This window comes from Mus caroli, chromosome 4 (genome assembly GCF_900094665.2).
Source record: "Mus caroli chromosome 4, CAROLI_EIJ_v1.1, whole genome shotgun sequence".
NCBI lineage: Eukaryota > Metazoa > Chordata > Mammalia > Rodentia > Muridae > Mus > Mus caroli.
Window position 1 is genome coordinate 76,635,059 of NC_034573.1, and position 18,096 is coordinate 76,653,154.

Sequence of the window (18,096 nt, forward strand, 5' to 3'; positions counted from 1 at the left end):
TCATTTCACTCTGTCTTCAGAGGTCTGGAGATACCTATTCTCTCAGGGTGGAGCCTCTTCAGGGTTAGAGTTGACAGGACCTTTTGATGTCATTAGCTGTCACATGGAGGAGTTAGAAAGCTTCAAGGCTCTTTCAGCATCTAAAACTATTTTGTCCTGATAACCATATTTCCTGGGACTCTCCCTTGTGACTTCTAGAAGTCATACAGTTGATCATCTTTTGGCTGTCTATTCTGTGCTGGCAGGGCTCAGTCCCTACTTTGGCAGTCTCTCCATGTTCTTCTTGCTTATAGACTGTGTTTGGAAACAGTCAGTTTTGCTGAAAACAATGATGGACAAAAGAGATGGGAGTAGCCCCTTTCTCCTCGAGCTCCGCAGTTCTTACAGACACTTCCATCGAGTGGATGCCGCACACAGGTGGTTCCTTTTAAACTTGAATCAATATGCTGTAGAAGTCATGCTATTAGCATTGGAAATCTGTGGAGCAGAATGTGAAGGACTCACCCCCAAAGAACAACCCCACCCTGCACCTTGTGTTGCTGCCAAAATACCAGCTTGCTGCTCTGTTGGGGGAAGATAATCTTCTATTCAGGTCTGTTTTTGTCTCTGAGGGTCTCCTCTTGGTGGCTCAGTGCTCACTTACTCTTTTTGGACAGTGATTCCCCCAACCCCCTTTGCCTTTCTTGTGCATTGGGATACTCTAGAAAGCTGTTTAGAGCTGTGAACCTTGCTGCCCTTCCTGTTTCTTCTCCCTGCTTGGTGTCCTTAGTTCTTCGCTGCAGAGTTTCTTGCTGCCTCACTGTTCATTTCACATCCATGGTTTGGCTTGAAGACAACAACTGCAACAGCCATTGATGAAGCCACTATGTTATTGAGATTGCCATGCTCTGGCTCAGCACTACACAGCTAGAAAACCAAGCTTTTGCAGACCACACTGTCCTCTTTCCAATTTCCTGTGTGGTTCCTCACACTATCCACAGCCTGGGCCCATTCATAATTAAGCCTGTGCAACTTCGAGGTTGCCTTGATCTTCTTCCGATCTGTCCGAAGTACACTCTGTCTATTGGTAAAGTCACAGATGTTGACCACTGTTGGATATTAACTAACCCAAGTTTTTCATCTCATACATGGCAGTGAGAGGCTATAGAGTTAGCTAAGGAAGGTCAAGTGTGACAGAAGAATAAACAGAAGAAAGATCATAACAGTCTAGAACTCAAGCCCAAACTGGTAAGGAATTAAATGCCTCTACCAAATCTCTCGCGCTCATTGAGTATCAGTTTCATTTGCTCTAATATAACAATCAGAGTTCCTACACTATTATGCATGGGTAGTGTCTACCTGGTATAGGTTTACTAATGGATGTCTCTTATCATGATTGGGCTAATCAGTTGACAAGTCATCTTGCATGGATACAGTGTGAGCACGATCAAGCAGAAAGCAGCCGGTTAGGATGTGCTAGAAGGAAGAAGAGGGAATGTACTTTGTGCTTCCTTCTCTCTCCATGATCTCATCCATCCCAAAGGCTTTCAGTGTCAGAGTGTGGGAAGGGACACAGAACCCACTCTGGGTATGATTCAATCCAAAGAAACTGAGTTTTATAATAGCTGAAGGGTCAAGGAGCTGGGGGTTAGGAGCTCCCAGTGTTAATCTTGGCTACCTGCAGCACTACAGCCCCCTAATTGAAGTGTCACTGTAGGTTTTAAGTCCATGGGAAGCCAATACCACAAGCCAACTATTGTTCCAGGAGAGATGACTCACTGACACTTGCCTGGAAACCCCTGTGGCTGTCCACTCTGCAATGATAATGATGCGGAGAACTCTGCCTTCAAATCTTGAGCAAGTGTTCTAAGGCTCACACCACACGGAGAGACTTGTGGTAAATGTGACTCCAAGATCCTCCCATGTGACACAGACTAGAGCAGGAGGTGGCTTTGGCACAGAGTCTTCAGCTGACCATGATGTTCTGTGTATATCTTTTGAAACATTTTCTCATCCTTACCACATGCCGAACGCTTTGACAAGGAAGAACACATGAGGTCAGGATAGAAATAGATTGACCATATGACTGTGAGTACTGACTGCAAGGTCCTTATGTTTATGCTTATAAAGTAGTATTCGGGGTGGAGGGGGAAGCTGGGTCCATTTCTCAATAGTTAGGAGGACTGGCTACTCTTCCAGAAGACTGGGGTTTGATTCCTAGTAACCACATGGAGGCTTACGACTGTGTGTTAACTCCAGTTTTATGAGATCTAACACCCTCTTTTGACCTCTGAGGGCACTAGGCATGAACATAACACTTGCACACACACATGATACATGCAGGAATGCATGCACGTGCATGCATGTAAAATACACATACACACAAAGTGAGATAAAAAATTTAAAAATTAGTTTAAAAGGAGAGAAGTGGAAAATGAGGAGAGGGCTTCTTTATTTTCTTCCAGCCCCCTAAATTTTTTTTGTAAGAGAGCAAGCCTTAAAATTCCCGTTAAGTGGTCCTGAGCTGGCTAAGTTTGAAAGGTCTGTACTTGTGTAAAGGCGGGAACTCACTCATAAACCAACCAACAGTCCCCAGGTATTTGGGGCAGTAAGTTACTTCTAGATGATTAATACAATGGAGAAAAATATTTTTCTTTTAAATGTAAAAGAGAGATGATCCTGGCAATAGAGAAATAATTTTAAATAGTTTATCTGATTTCTCATTCTTTTTCTTCTTTTAGCCCCTCTCTTTTTTTAAAAAAATCATTTTCTCAACCTCTGGTCCTCCATTTTTATCCTTGTAATTGTGTAATTTCTCTCCACTTTCCTTGTATTCCCTGCTCATGGAAGTTTGCCCAGAGCTGGTGACAACCCCCAGCCCCCATACTGCCTGCAAGCATGAGAGACTAGCCACAGCTGGGATGACCCTGTCCTCTACTGCCTGTATGCAAGTAAATCATGTACAGATAGTGGGAGTAGTTTTAGGAATGCCCCCTCCTCCCAGGATCCTCCTCCACCGAATACATCTTCATCACTAGATTTCAAATTCAGATGATGTACAGGAAGAGATAACAGCCATTTTTTTCAGCATCCTTTCCTCCCATGGAAACTTCCCCATTCCACCCAATGGGAAAGGAGTGAGGTTATTAGGACTTTTTTTCCTTACAAAGTGTGCACACTGAGGCCCAGGAGTAGAGCGTGCCAGATGTTGTAAGAACATGACCGCTCAGTCCCTTTGGCCACACATGCTGAAGTCATGAAGTTGGGAAACCTGACTCAGGAGTGGCCATCCAGTGTGTGCTGACGAAGCAGCAACTGCCCTGGGTCAACTGGCAATGCAGCCCGTCCCTCGCCCAAGTCTGGCTGGACACGTGCTTGACAAGGGGCAGTCAGAGGGGACCAGAGACTTAGGACTGTTTGCAGCCATTCCAGTATACACTGAAGGGCTAAAAGGTTCAAGGGAGCTGAGGACCGTGTCTGCAGGTGGAGAGGAAGGCCTGGCTGATGCTGTTTCTTTCTAAGCAGCAGACACGCATCCTGTGTGAATGGTGGGGAGACGGATGTTCTTTTCTCAAACAAAGATAGGGAGGTTAAGCTGAGAGGGATCAAGGATGGGTATGGTTCTGTTTTCTGTGACATCTTTATGGACATTACAATGTGAATTAGTCATCACTTTCTATAAAAAAATAAACGGAGAAACCAGAGGGAACAAGATTTTAAATAGAGTCTGTAGGCTCAGCTTGTTCCTCACTGAGGCCAGTTACAATCAGTTCCTACTCTGCCCTGCGCTCTGATTCCAGGTCTAAGTGGTCCATTTTCACATTTACACCAAGCATTAAAAAAAAAAAAAAAGACTCAGAAGACTTGTGTTCTATGCTCACTGCCTTTGCTCTTGATAAACCTTTGCAGCAACAGAATTCTTTCCTGTCACTTCTAATCAGTCCTGGAATGTCTTCCAGGACTGCCAGCATCTCAATACCCTCCTGGGCTCCACTGGAGGGACAGTGTCCGGGTCGTTGACTACTAAAACTGACCTCTCTGTTATAGTCTAGTTTTCAAGTGGGTTTGGCCAGGAACCCAGGAACCTTGTTGTAAATGCAGACTCCCGGCTCCACTCTCTGAAAATCCAGGTGAAACCCCACTGTACTTCCACTGAGCCTCCAGGTGAGACAAGCAGTTGCTAAGTCACTGGGATGCCAGGCACAGCTGCGTGGGAATTCTTCCTACAGTGCACTTGTACATGGCTTCCTCTCATGCTCCCCCTACTCAGACATTTGCTAACAGAAGTTCTTTGCCTGCCTATCAGAGCGCTCTCGCTCTCGCTCTCTCTCTCTCTCTCTCTCTCTCTCTCTCTCTCTCTCTCTCTCTCTCTCTCTCGTTTTTACAGCTAGCTTTCTGCAGAACAGAAAAAAAAAAAAAAGAATTGAACTTAAATGTAGCCAAACAATTTTTACCAGAGCAGTAAAGTCATTTCCTCATTGAGCTCTGCTCGGGGGCAGATCTAAGAAGCTCCATTCATGCTGAACTATTAAACAAATTTAGTCACCGCCCAATTCTTCTTCTTCAAAATTTACCCTACCAGAGACCTCAGCCACTAGGTGAGATCAAGTCTCTCTGGCAGTCTTCAGACCTGAGTCCCCAGGGGTGGAAGGAGACTGGCTGAGAGCCTAGTGCCCAGTTGGCCCTGTTATGCGTTGCCTGCCTGGTGGCGTTCCCAGCTTCACGACATGGGTGGTCTGTATGCTGGCAGAGCCCAAGGCTGCGGGAGTCCACAGTCCCCTCTCGGGAACGTGACGAATGGCCTCGCTGACAAAAGCCTGCTCTGCTTTCCATCTCAGAGTCATGAAGGGTTTCGTGTTCAAAGCAGGAGAAGAAACCGCAGGAACCAGACACAACACACATCGGCCACAAGCGACGCGGCCATTTTCTCATCTCAGACACCGGACCTGCAAAGGTGAAAGAAAAATGGCTTGGTTAGAATTCTTTGATGAAAATCAAATATACAGAACCCAACCAGTGTTGTAATGCAACACCCCCCATCCCCCATTCCTCACCTTCCATTGTGGTTCTTCTGCTGACCTGGTAGACTCAGTACTCTGGTGGACTGAACCCCTTCATGTTGTTTTTTTTCCCTCAAAACTTTGAATTGTGCTTTCTGTCTGGAGTTTCCCAGGAGCGCCAGGGAGATGAGTGGGGTAGGTAAATGACTGAGGGACAGTGCTTTCAGCTCCCTGAACCTATCCACCCTGCTCTATCCAATTCAGGTAGGAGAAAGAACAGCATTTACCAGAAGTACCCTGATTTCCTCTCTGATGTTGCCCACTGTGTCCATAGGTGGCCACCTGGTCCTTCCTTTAAAGGTGTACCTGCTAATGTGATCCTAGCGATCTCACATTAGAAAGAACTTGCAAAGATTTACATCTCTGTGTATTGTCAATGGCAAGCCTATTGGAAACCACAGCAGCAAGTGTGTGGCCTGCCTCTTCCAACTGGCCAGCATGTCTTTAGGATGTCTGCTTCCTATACTGAGTTCATATAACAGTGTATGACATGGAGCAGACACCTGAAAGGGAACCTAGGGGAATGGCCCGGTTAACAATGGCTCACCTTCCTGTGCTCCTAAGCGCATGCTCCCCAATAGGTGTGTGCATTGTAACAGTGCTGTATTCCTTGCCATGGCTGAGCCACACTCGGCTATTGAGAGTAAGAAGCTTGGACTCAGGAAGACAAGAAATGCAGTAAGGGGCAGGGAAGTAAGACTTGTGGACAGAGAGGACACCGTTAGCAAATGTGGAGGGCATTCATGGATGTGGGTGGCACAGGGGGCTGAAGGGGCAGCTGGAAACAGCAGGGCACCTGTGGTCTGGCAATAAGATGTTCGGAACATTTTTATTTTATTTTATTTTATTTTTTACCATTTGAAATCCATTGGCAGAGCCATAGAGAAGACAAACATAGAGAAGATTATAAATCTAGGGTTTATAATGTAAATTCTGGGTGCACCACAAAGGCAGACAAAGGTAGGGAGACAGATTCAAAATGGGTCATTTGCTCACATTAGAAAAACATCTGTGAATTCATTGTGTGTCAAAGGAAAGGAGGTAAGACTCAAACTATGACAGCCACTGTAAGAGAGGTGAAGGGGACTCACATGAAGACCTCCTAGGTCTGGAGACTGTATTGATGTGGGGGGGTGAATTCTGGAGTTAGGGCTTATTTAGTGCACAGAGGACCTGGAGAGCCACTGTTCTCAAGGTGTGTCCTAGGGAGGGAAGGTTCATATGGGGTAGTGGTGGTGGTGTATGTAGAAGTGAGTTTTTTCCTTAAGTAGGGGCCTATTCTAGCGTCCACAGGAATTTGGAGAGGCTTTATAGACCTATATCCTCTAAATGACTATTGTTTGGGGGCTGGTAATGTGGCACAACTAGTAGAATGTTTGTTTAAGATATACAAGGCCCTGGATTTCACCCTCAGCTCATCTCAAAACACTATTATGGTAGTGTACAGTTATGAGCCCAGAACTCAGAAGGTAAAAGCAGGGAGGTCAGAAGTTTAAGGATATATTTGACTTTGTAGTGAGTTCAAAGACAGCCTGGGCTAGAGATTCTGTTAAAAAAAAAAAAGAACCAATTAAGTAAATAAATACATAAATAACATAATAGAAAAAAAGCCCTACTGTTTAGGTCAAATGTGGTGATGTGACAGTTGCAAAGCACTAAGCTGGTTATCAAAGAAACACACTATTTGAGAAGCGTTACTATAGCACCAAGGAGACAGGAGTAGTTACACCTCAACGACTTGGAACACAGCCAGGCAATGGTCTCCCTCAGTGAAAATGGTCCTCTTTGGGAAACTCATAGAACTCAATTTTCAAGCCCATTGAAAATTGTGAGCCCAGCTGCTGTGGAGAAAGATGCTCAGGGCAGAGATCTCTTGCTTTTACTTTTCTCTTCTCTATTTGTATTCTTTTGGACCGTGCATAGGTCTTTCTACATCTCTCTGTGTCTCTCTATCTCTCTTTTACACACACACACACACACACACACACACACACACATACACACACAGAGAGGGAGAGAGAGAGAGAGAGAGAGAGAGAGAGAGAGAGAGAAAACGCATTTTTAAATGTGGAAAAATCCATAAGCTCTTGGGAAAGCCCTTTCCATCTCCTATTTTCCCAAAGAAATGGCATAGTGACACTGTGGTGCATAACTGTGGAAAGATCAGGGGGTTTGGGTACCAGATAAACTTGGTACTAAACTCTCCACATTTGCAGATATTACCTAGGTAAGGTGCTGGTTGTAGGGTTGTAGGACTCTGGGCACGGTTTCCTAAAAGCGATGAGGGGCTGTGTGACTGTTGGGAATTACACATTAAATGTGGAGCTCTCACTCAGTGGGCATTTGATCGATATTATAGTGAAGTCTGGAGTGTCTGCCTGTGCCCTGAAGCTTCCCCACTTCATTCTTCATCGTGGTAAACAATGAGCCCAGCACATCCTCCAACAGGTGAAATTCTCTAGAAAGAAAACTTTAGCAAATATCAGGGTGGAATTTATTCATGTTTTATTTAATTACTTGGGGGCATTTAATGAAAGAATGAATTATTAAATGAGAACATTGATTGTTCCCTGTGTATAGCAAGATGATCTCCTGTGTATGCTTAAAATAGCTCCATAAAATATAAAGGAGGCCACTGTAAATTAAAGAAAGAAGGAGCATTGAAAATATAATTTAGTCTCTAAGTCTGCTTGGAGTGACAGCCACACCCCCAGGATCCCATGACCAGGCCTTCCAGCTGTCTAGACTGCTGGTGAGTGCTGACCCAGCAAGGCGTGGATGCCACTGCAGAACCTGCAGGCATGTTAGTGTGAGTGAGTGGGTCACAGGAAGCCACACTCTTGGATTAGGAGATGCTCTGTTTCTTCATCCGTGCCTTCCCTCTGCCCCAAGCCCCACCCTTGCTGTTTGACACTCACAGAATTGGTCCAGTAGAGATTCAAGAAAGGGCTGAGAGGAGGAAACAGTGGAAACAGAGGGTTCCTGTCTCCTTGGTCCTTTCAATGCAGCAGCCACTGCCCCTGTCTCCCCAGGACCCATTCCTCCCAGCTTCTGAAAGCCTGTCTCCTTGTCCTTTTTGGGCAGGAGCAGTTACACTTCCTGTGTCTCCAGCCTAAAAGCTGCACCATTTTTGTATGGTTCACTTCACCCTCGCTTGACAAATAGGTCTTCTATTAAATCCGTCTGTGGTTCTCATTTATGTGTGCCATCGGTCAGTGTCAGGACCTTCACCGAGGCGGTTGGCACTGATGTGAGCAAAGTATCTCTGCAATCAAAAGCTGAGAACACTGAAGGAAGGAAAGGTACCAAAAAGAGAGATGGAAAGCCAGAGAGGACTGGCTGAAAGGGTTCTGAGCACTGGGCAGAGTGGGGATGTCAATCACCATGATAAAATCAGAAGAGTGGATAGCTGGTACAGAAGGAAGCTCAGAAATAGGCTGGGCCCACACCCAGATACTGTTTGCCCTGGAGCATCTCAAGTGACAGCCGTGACTGTGGTGTTTAGGGCTGGAGTGAGTTGAGCACCACTCTTGCCAGAGAGCTCCCTGCATGTCACTGTACTGAGATGGGACCTTAGAGTTAGTAGTGTCAGTCTTTGTAATTCGATTTGTGGATGATAAAGTTATTCACAAACCATATGCCTCCCATTCCCAGAGAGAAAGCTTTGCTACGGACGCTGACCTCACTCAGAGTGCTGGGAAGTCAAACAGTATAGGCCCATTTTGTATGAGGAGCAATCACCTTCACCAAAATCAAGTGGTTTGCCTGAAGCAGTAGCACCCTGTGCGGGGGAGGCAGAAGCTAAGCACAGCTTTCCTGTCGACAGTGATGGCCCTGCTCAGTGTTTTGTCAACTCAAAGCAAGCTAGAGTCATTTGGGAAGAAGGGCTCTTAGTAGAGAAAAATGTTTCCCTCACTGGCCTGTAGGCAAGTCTGTAGGGCATTTTTTTTAAATTAATTATTGATGTAGGAGGAGCCAACCAGTGTAGCCTGTGCCACCTTAGGCTGGTTGTATAAGAAAGCGAACTGAGGAAGTCACAGGCAAGCCAGTAAGCAATGTTCCTCCATAGCGTCTGCTTCAGTTCCTGCTCCAGGGTCCTGTCTTGAGTTCCTGCCCTGGCTTCCCTCAGTGATGGAGTGAGACCTGAGAGTTGTAAGCTGAAATAATAAACCCTTTCCTCCCCAAGTTGCTTTTCTTCATTGACAAAGACCTAAGCAAAGACACTGAGCCATGGTGTTATTTCAGAAAGGAATCCTTTTCTGAAATGATCTGTGATCATGTCCAATATCTGAGGTATTGCCACATGCTTTTGTGTTTTGTTACTTTTCCTGGGATAAACCTTACCAACACTATGCCATTCACCAAAAGGCTCACTGGAGCAAAGGAGAGTCTCTCTGTCTCTGTCTCTGTCTCTGTCTCTGTCTCTGTCTCTGTCTCTCTCTCTCTCTCTCTCTCTCTCTCTCAGACCCTGATCTGTGTGAGTGTCTGGGGTAGGACAAAGAGCTACAAATAAATAATAGTCACCACCATCCCTACCATTGTCCTTGTCACCATCAATAACCCCACAGCCCAGATGGGAGAATATTGAAGAAGAATGGATTTACTCTAAATACTGTGCCTGAAGAGGAACACCAGAAAGCTGGCTGGGGTCTACACCAAGATCTCAGCAAGCCCCTTGCTTCTCTGAGCTTCAATCTCAGCATTTGCACAGCAGGACTGATACTGTGTCGCTCCCCAGCAAGGCTGCAGATGAAGCAGAAGAAGCAGAGTCTGGTACCTCAGACCACAGACAGCCAAGGCAGTAGGAGTCTTCCTTAAAATTGCAATTTTTCTTCATACAATATATTTTGATCATATTCTTTCTTTTCCCTAAATTCTTCCTGGATCCTCCCCCCCCCATGTCTCCAACTTATTCATGTTTTTATGCTCTCTTTCCTCCCTCATCTACCCCCCCTTTAAATGAACAAATAATGAAACTCAAACTCCCAATAAGACAGAAAACAAAACCCATGGAATCTGTTTTATGTTGGCCAACTACTTCTGAGCATGGCCCTGCCCTGGAGCATAGTTGATATACCCAGTGGCATAGCACTGGAAAAAACAAAAAACAAACAAACAAAAAACCCCAAAAGACCTGATGTTCCCTTTCCCAGCAAGTACAATTGCTTATGGCTTCTTCCTGACAACATCCACACACAGAAGGGGGAGTAGACATAGTCTCCTAACTTTTAATGCCACTGTCCACCTCCTGCCACTCTCAGTGCTATCTCAGGGGTTCGTGTTCTGGAGCCAACATGTTAATATTCCCCTTCCATTTCCAAAAGCCATGTCTCCACCCACTTTTCCCTGGAAGGCCCACCTTGCACCCTGGGAAGAGTAGACTCACACATGTGCGCCAGAGGCACTGATACTGCTGTGGCTTTTCCTTTCAGATCCGTGCTCCCTTTAGTTCCTGCCTCCACGCCCCTGTCCTACCTGAGTCCCCACCTTGGCTTCCCTCAGTGACAGGCTGTGATGTGGAGTTGTCAGCTTAACTCCCTCCCCTGGACTTGCTTTTGGTCATGGAGTCTATCAACAGAGAAGCAAAGTAGGACAGCATGCATGAGGACCTGGGTTAGGCTCCCCAGCACCTCAAGAGGCCAAAGACTCTGCCTCCTGTTGGTTGGAGATTTAGGGAAAGAAAGCACCATAGGCACTTAGCTGTCCTTAGTCAGTTAGCATCGGTATTCCCCCTGGGGGGAGCTCTCTGCTCCTATAGGGGCACACTGGGCTCCCCAATATCATCCTTCTCTGTTTTGTTTTTTGTTTTTTTATACAAAGAGGAAGGTGGGAGCAGAGCCTTTAGGCAAGGTGGGTGGATGGATGCGCCATAGTATGAAGTTTCCTGACTTTCCTGGAGACTCTGTTGAGTAGGTAGCTGAAAAGTCAAGACATGAATAAAAAATAAAAAGCAAAAAAAGCCATGGGAAATAGCTCACTTGCCCCAGATTCATGAAGCCCTGGGTTATATGCCTAGTAACTTACACACACACTCACATACACACACATCCTCACACTCTCACACACACACTCACACACATCCTCACACTCACACACACCCTCCCTCACACACATACACACACTAACACACATATATGCACACATATAACACACATACAAACACATTCACACACACACACATGCACACACACAGAGGATAACAAACAAAGGATGCCTGTTGGGTTATAGCTCAGTAGTGAAGCACTGGCTTAGTATGTGTGAAGCCCCATATTCTGCCCTCAGTACAACAAGAAGAAAAGCATGAATGACGTTAGAGTCCAACTTAGCAGCACTTAATTCCAGCACTCAGGAGGCATAGATAGTAGGATCAGTTCAAGGTCATTCACGGTTACATAATTAGTTGGGGTCAAGCTTGGGCTACATGAAAGGATAGGATGATAGGTTGTTTGTCTAAGATTCATGAAGTCCTAGGTTCATTGCCTAGTAAGCTACACACACACAAACACATATATACTCACACACACTCACACATACATATATACACATGCACATACACACATGCACACTGACGTACACACACACTAACACATACAGATTCACACACATACACACATGCACACTGACATACACACACACACATTCACACATACAGATATACACACACATACATACATGCACACTGACATACATACACTCACACACAAACTCACACATACATACACACATGCACATACAGACACACACTCACACACATGCACACANGCACATTCTCATGCACACACACATACAGATACACACTCGCACACATACACACATGAACACTGACATACACACACTCACACACAAACTCACACATACATACACACACTAACACATACAGATACACACTCACACACATATACACATGCACACTGACATATACACACTCTCACACAAACTCACACATACATACACACATGCACATACAGACACACACACACATGCACACATGCACATTCACATGCACACACACACATACTCATAGACAAACACTCACACATATACTCTCACATACACACACACACTCAAAATACAAATCAGAGAGAAATAAAGAGATACAGAGAAAGATTCAGGTAGACACTCTTCTGTAAGCAATTAGGAAAGTCAGAACAGACAGAAGACAAGTTAGTGTGTGGTGTCTGCCAAATGGGAAGATGGGAAGAAATACCTCTAATCCCCCAGTGGCCATTATGCAGCTCTGGGAAAGGCTAGCCTGTGGCAAGCTAGACTAAGGAAGCATGGGTCTGTGAGGATAGCACTCAGGCTAAAACACAAACCTGACTAAACTCTGCCTTGCAACACATCCAGCAGTGTATGTAACATAGCACAAACCCAGCTTTCCATAAATCACAAGACAATGGAAGCATTGTCCGAACCCATCAAGTGGCCCTTCACTCCCACAGCACAGAACTATCTCATCCGTGTGCAGCCGAAACTTAGCCCAATCTTATCGAACTGAATTGATTTATGAGAGGAAAAAAACCTAAAAAGGAAGCAGTAAAATAATGATATTAATTCTAATAATGCATTGACTGGTGCTTATATAAATCATTTTCTCCACTCAGATTGATTTCATAAAAGTAAAATGGCCATGCACAAACCCATCTCTAGCCGCCCAGACAGCCGCCAGGGTCTGCTTGTGCAGCTAGACCTCGGGGGAAGAGTGGGGGGGTCTGCTGGAAGTTCATCGGATTCTTGCCTGGGAAAAGCCTGTGGGATCAGCCCAGAGGTGCTGTGGAATTGGCCACACACGCAAACGCTGCCGCATCTGAACACTTTTGGCAACTCATGAAAGCGCCTTTCCTAGAGGCCACTTGAGTGTCCAAACAAAAGGGGATTTTTGTTAGTGAAAGCTGGAAAGAATAACCCATCCAGGATCAGGCTAATAGGGCCTGGCCTGTTCAAAGGCTGGGCTGGGCTGGCCAGGGTTGGAAGTGTTGCTGGCAGGGACCTGGAGCAGAGCGAGGAGAGCCAAGCACGGCTCACAAGGCAAACCGCTGCTTCAGGGCTGCTTTCTTGTCTGAAGAGCCAGTGTGGCCCACCTCGGGGCCAAAGCTTCTGCCGAACCTTCCATACAGAACGGATGGAGAGAGCCTTGTTTCTTCCTCTCCCTGAGCCCCTTTCCCCAACGCCAGACTCTGTGCCCCACCCACAAAGCTAGGCTGGCCTGGGAAGAGCCATCACTCTCCTGAGTCTGCAGGGTGTTGACAAGCCTGGGCTAGGGAGCTCGGGAGGGAAGCAGAGACAGCCATGCTGCGGAAACAAGGCCTTAGAGACCTTCTTTATCACCTGAAGAAAACGCCTCAGCGGCTTGCTTCCCACAAGTGCCCTGTTCACTCCTGCAGGATCTACCCCAGCCTGTGCTGGGGTAGAGAACTGCAGGCCCCATCCAGGGCACCGAGAATGACCCAATAATTTGAACTTCAGAGAAACAATGAATGGTAGCTGAATATGTTTGTCTTACCAGTTGTAGAGAAAGTGGTTGTTCTAAAAGATCCATCCGTTTTCAAGAAGGCCAAGCCCAGTTCTTAGCCGCTCCCCGCAACCTTCATCAGAGAAGGGCAAGTGGGACCTGTGGCTATGAAGCCATGATATAAGGCTGCATCACAAGCTGTTATGGGCAGAATCAGAAATTCGCCCCCCTCCCGGGCTAATTTTCCAATGTTGGTGTCCTGCTCGTAGCACTATTTGGAGAAGTTGTAGAAACCTAAGGAGGTGGCATCTAGCTGGAAGAAGTAGGTCCTTAGGTCACTAGGCATAGGTCCTTAGGGGTACATTAGTCCTGGCCACTTCTTGTCTTACTCAGATTCCTGGTTTGCTGGGAGATGAATTGAAATGCTCTCTCCTTTCCCCCTGCCCCCCAGGCTTGCTCCACCTCGATAGACTTCTCCTGAGCCAAAAAAAAGCTTCGTCTCCTAAATCATCTGGTGTAGGTGTTTTCATCAGAGCGACAAATACACAGAGCAAAGGAGATGGCTTGCCAATGTAACCTAGGTTGGAATTAATCAAAAGGGCATTATCTTGGGGACCCTAACCTAACCACATCAGCCTTATAATTCTGAGTCCAGAGACCAGAAATAGAAAAAGTCAATTGCTCAAAGAATTTGAGAATTGTTCTGGGGCCTTAGAATTGCAGGTTCTTGTATTATGGAGAGCCACAGGCAAGGCCCAGAGGTCAGTCTCTACCAGCAGAGAACTAGCCTAGTGGACAGGTGGGCACTTCAGTCCCTCCTCAAAAAAAAAAATAAGGTGGGTTCTGCCAATAACCTGCAAGAGACTGGTAGGGGACCCTGAACCCAGAAATGCAGATTAGATTCAGTCCTGGCATCTCCTTTGAGTTTTGTCTCTGAGAGACCCCAAACAGAGAGCTCCTACAAACCGTTGTAGAGTCCTACTGCTGGAAAAAGGTCTAAACAGTATGTGTTGCAGCTAACATGTTTTTCAAAACACATTTACAAGGATTCCTGCATTGGGTCACCAGATAGGAAAAAGGATATGGAGACCAAGATACAACAGATAAATTCATGGTAGCAACTTGAACCAGAAGCAAAGTGTGTGTGTGTGAGTGGGGTGCAAATCATATGATCTGCTGCATAGCTTGTGCCCTGCCACTTAGCTAGACCTGTGGACGGACACACACACACACACACACACACACACACACACACACAACACCCTACACATTTTCCTTTCTAGGAAAGAGTAGAGAGAAAGTCTTGATTGAGAGACACATACAACCGTTCTTTTAGTAAGTAAATATGATAGCAGCCAGAGCCTGACTGATACACAGTTGTAAGCAGATGTGTATTCCATGCAGGATACACATGTGTGTGCAGGCCTGAGTTAGGGGGTTGGCATGAATATAAACAAGAGATGATGAGCCTACCAGCCTGGACCCTCCCATCAGCTTTTGTTCTGATGGTGTAAATAAGCCCTTTGAGTGGAGCACAAGTTTGGCCATCTTCTGAGAGGGTCAGAAGACCTTCCGGGATTTTTCATGTCTCCAAATCTCCAGATGTTCTTTTGCTTATTGATTTCCCTCAATTCACCTTCCAATGGCTTCTTGCGTCCCTCTGGCCTTGCACTACTCTTGAAAGTGGCCAAAGAAAACTCTTAGGTGTCAGCCAGTCAGCATGGAAAGGTTCTCTTTCATCCCCTGAGTGTCTGGAGATGCGAGTTTAATGAGAGGCATCGACCTTTGAATTATACAAATGGACCTCTTTAGCAATCACTTCCCTCCCTAGTCCATACCCACCCTCGGCTTTTAATCTTCTCAATTATATTTCCTTTTCATTGATTACTACTTTGCCAACTTTCAGACTGAGCATGCAGTAAAACCTCAGCTGCACAGGTAATGCAATTTCTTTTCCAGCCTGACGCCTGCATATCACCTCCTGAGGGGCCCACAGCCCTCCCCCAACCCCTTGACTATTTTGGGTCTTGGCAGGTCCGTTGGCCTTCAATTGATTTTGCAAGATGGCTCCTTCCACCCAAAGATCTGGGCTGGTAGTTAGGAAGACAAGTTTCTGTTGTGAGCTGGAAGGCTCAAAGTCGAGGGAACTTTGCAGGTGCAGGTTGAGCAATCAAGACCTTTGGCCTCTGACAGACAGGCCTGGGGCTAGGCAGGTGACACGCCTGGGAGCCGAGAGCCCTGGGTTCCTTTCTCAACTTTGCTCTGACATTTTCAGTGACCTTCACTGAACCACTTAACTTTCTGTTCTTTTCCTTTGGTGCCATCTGTAAGGGAGAAGACAATGGCACTTGTCTGTGAAAACGCTTTGAGGGATAGTGCATAAAAGACGCAATGTAAAAAGCAAGAGATGAGCGCGGTTTCCCATAAATAGCCTCTTGTTTTCATCTGCAAGAGGCCAGATTTGAAGGCTAAGACGAGAAATTGAGAAATTTCCTTGATATCCGAGGCCAGGCAGAGGACGTGGCTCAGGACCAGTGAGAAATCCTTTTTGTGGCTGGGGGCTCCTGAGAGACTGCCGGGATGTGAGCTCAGCAAGGGGCATGCTGGGAATTGGCTGGCAGAACAAACAACTCTGGGGTCTCTGCACCCAAGAGCACTGAGGGCCATTTCTGGAATAGCAGAGTAGCCTGACAAGCAGCAAGAGCGTGTGGGAGCGGTTTTAGGGGCATGAGGTTGGAGGGGGGCCCTCGGTGGGGGTTCCTCCCTGTGATTTACCAGCATTGACGTGGGGACTCGGGAGGGGGGCAGGGGAGGAGGGAGAGTCAGAGAAGGTTGGGGACATTTTCAAAACTGGAGGTCGTTCAGAGGAAATTACTCAATAAAAACCAGGTTTCTTTAACTGAATAGATCAATTTACAGCTCATAAGGTGGAAAAAGTCTGAGACTTCAAGATTCTGGCTGGGTGGGTCTCCTACGGTTTCCTCCCTTGGCAAAGGCGCTGTGGCTTTGGCTCTCCCACCCTGGGTACCCCTTCAGCAGCCTTCAGGGCCAGCATTTTTCTCTCATCTTGTTTCCTTCTCTCTCTGCTACTTAGGTTTTTTTTCTGGTTAAGATTCTTTCCCTGCTGTTTTCTTCCTCCGGGCCTCCCACTTTCAGCTCCCACCTCCCTGAAGCCCACTCTGAGAGGCCCCTATCAGCTTTGCCTTCCTGATGGCATGGAGTCTTTTGATTCCTCCTCAGCTGCCTCCCCTTCAGTGCTGCTAAGCCAAACATTCTAGTTTCCCTTCAGGTCACTAAAGCCTTTCCTCCCCCCTGCCCCCCTCCCCCGCATGACCAGTTTTTTTTTTCTGCATACGCCCAGCACCTCAGTTCCTCCCTCTTTGCCTCTTGCCCTCCAGTCTTCCTCCTGGTTTGTTCCTTTGGCCTGTCTCAGCAGTTCCTGCTCCAATTCTTCAAAAGCTTTCAGCAACACCAACACCTAGTGACTGGACTTCTTTAAGTTGGATGCTACCCGTGTAGATGTTGTAAGGTGAGATCAGGTGGAGACGGACAGGTCCATGGGGCCTACTATTCACCCATTCATGTGTCCACCATCATCTACTCCTCCATCCTTTCTTCTCTCCTTGTATCTACCCACCCATCCACTCCTCTAGCTGTGGATTCTCGTAGCCATTCACACGTGGCAATGAAAACCAAGCAGAGCTTTGATTTACAGAGCTCAGTAAGAGAGGTGAAACATAAATACTCATTAAAACACACATCTATGGCAGCAGCAAAGGAGAAACATACTGCACCGTCCCCTGGGACCGGATTGGAGAATGAAATGGAGACCCAACAGCTTTGAGGGAATTCTGCACGAAGATGTCTTAGTAAAGATTGCCCTCATTGCCCCTAACCAATCTTCCAGTGGCTGACCAATGAAGCGCATTCTGTCAGTTCAAGTCAGAGCTGAATGTATTCAGACTCTGGTAATAACAGGTATCAATCCTTCCCTGGGCCCAGACCTTAGGGAGCAGTGGCTTTCAACCCTCCTACTGCAGGAGCCCTTCTAGGTTTCACGAGGAACAATATTCCTCATGTTGTGACTCCCCCAACCATAAGATTATTGTTGCTGCTATTTCATAACTCTAATTTTGCTACTGATATGAATCTTAGTGTAAATATCTGATGTGCAGGATATCTGATATGTGCCCCCCCAGGGGTCATGACCCCAGGTTGAGAACCACTGTTGTAGAAGTTATAGAGAACATTTAGCCCTGGAGGGGAAGGCATGAGGAAGCGTCTCATCCTTAGGACAGTCAGCATCCTACACACTGCCATGAGGTCTCAGAGGGCTTGGGAACTCAGTGCTTACTCCCTCCATAGTCTGATGTTCCTACTGTCCCCTGACTGGCCCAGATAAACCATTCCTTCTTTCCTGGGAGCTCAGTGCTTCCATAAACTCAGGAGACCAGACAGTTGTAGAAACCTATCACCTCTCCTTCCCCTCTCTCGGGCATCAGTCACAAATCCAAGGCAAGCACTGGCTTTCATGGTTTGATGGCCTCGTAATTGTTATTGGAACTTGCCTTGGATGGATTTACGGTAATGAACTCACCTAACAGC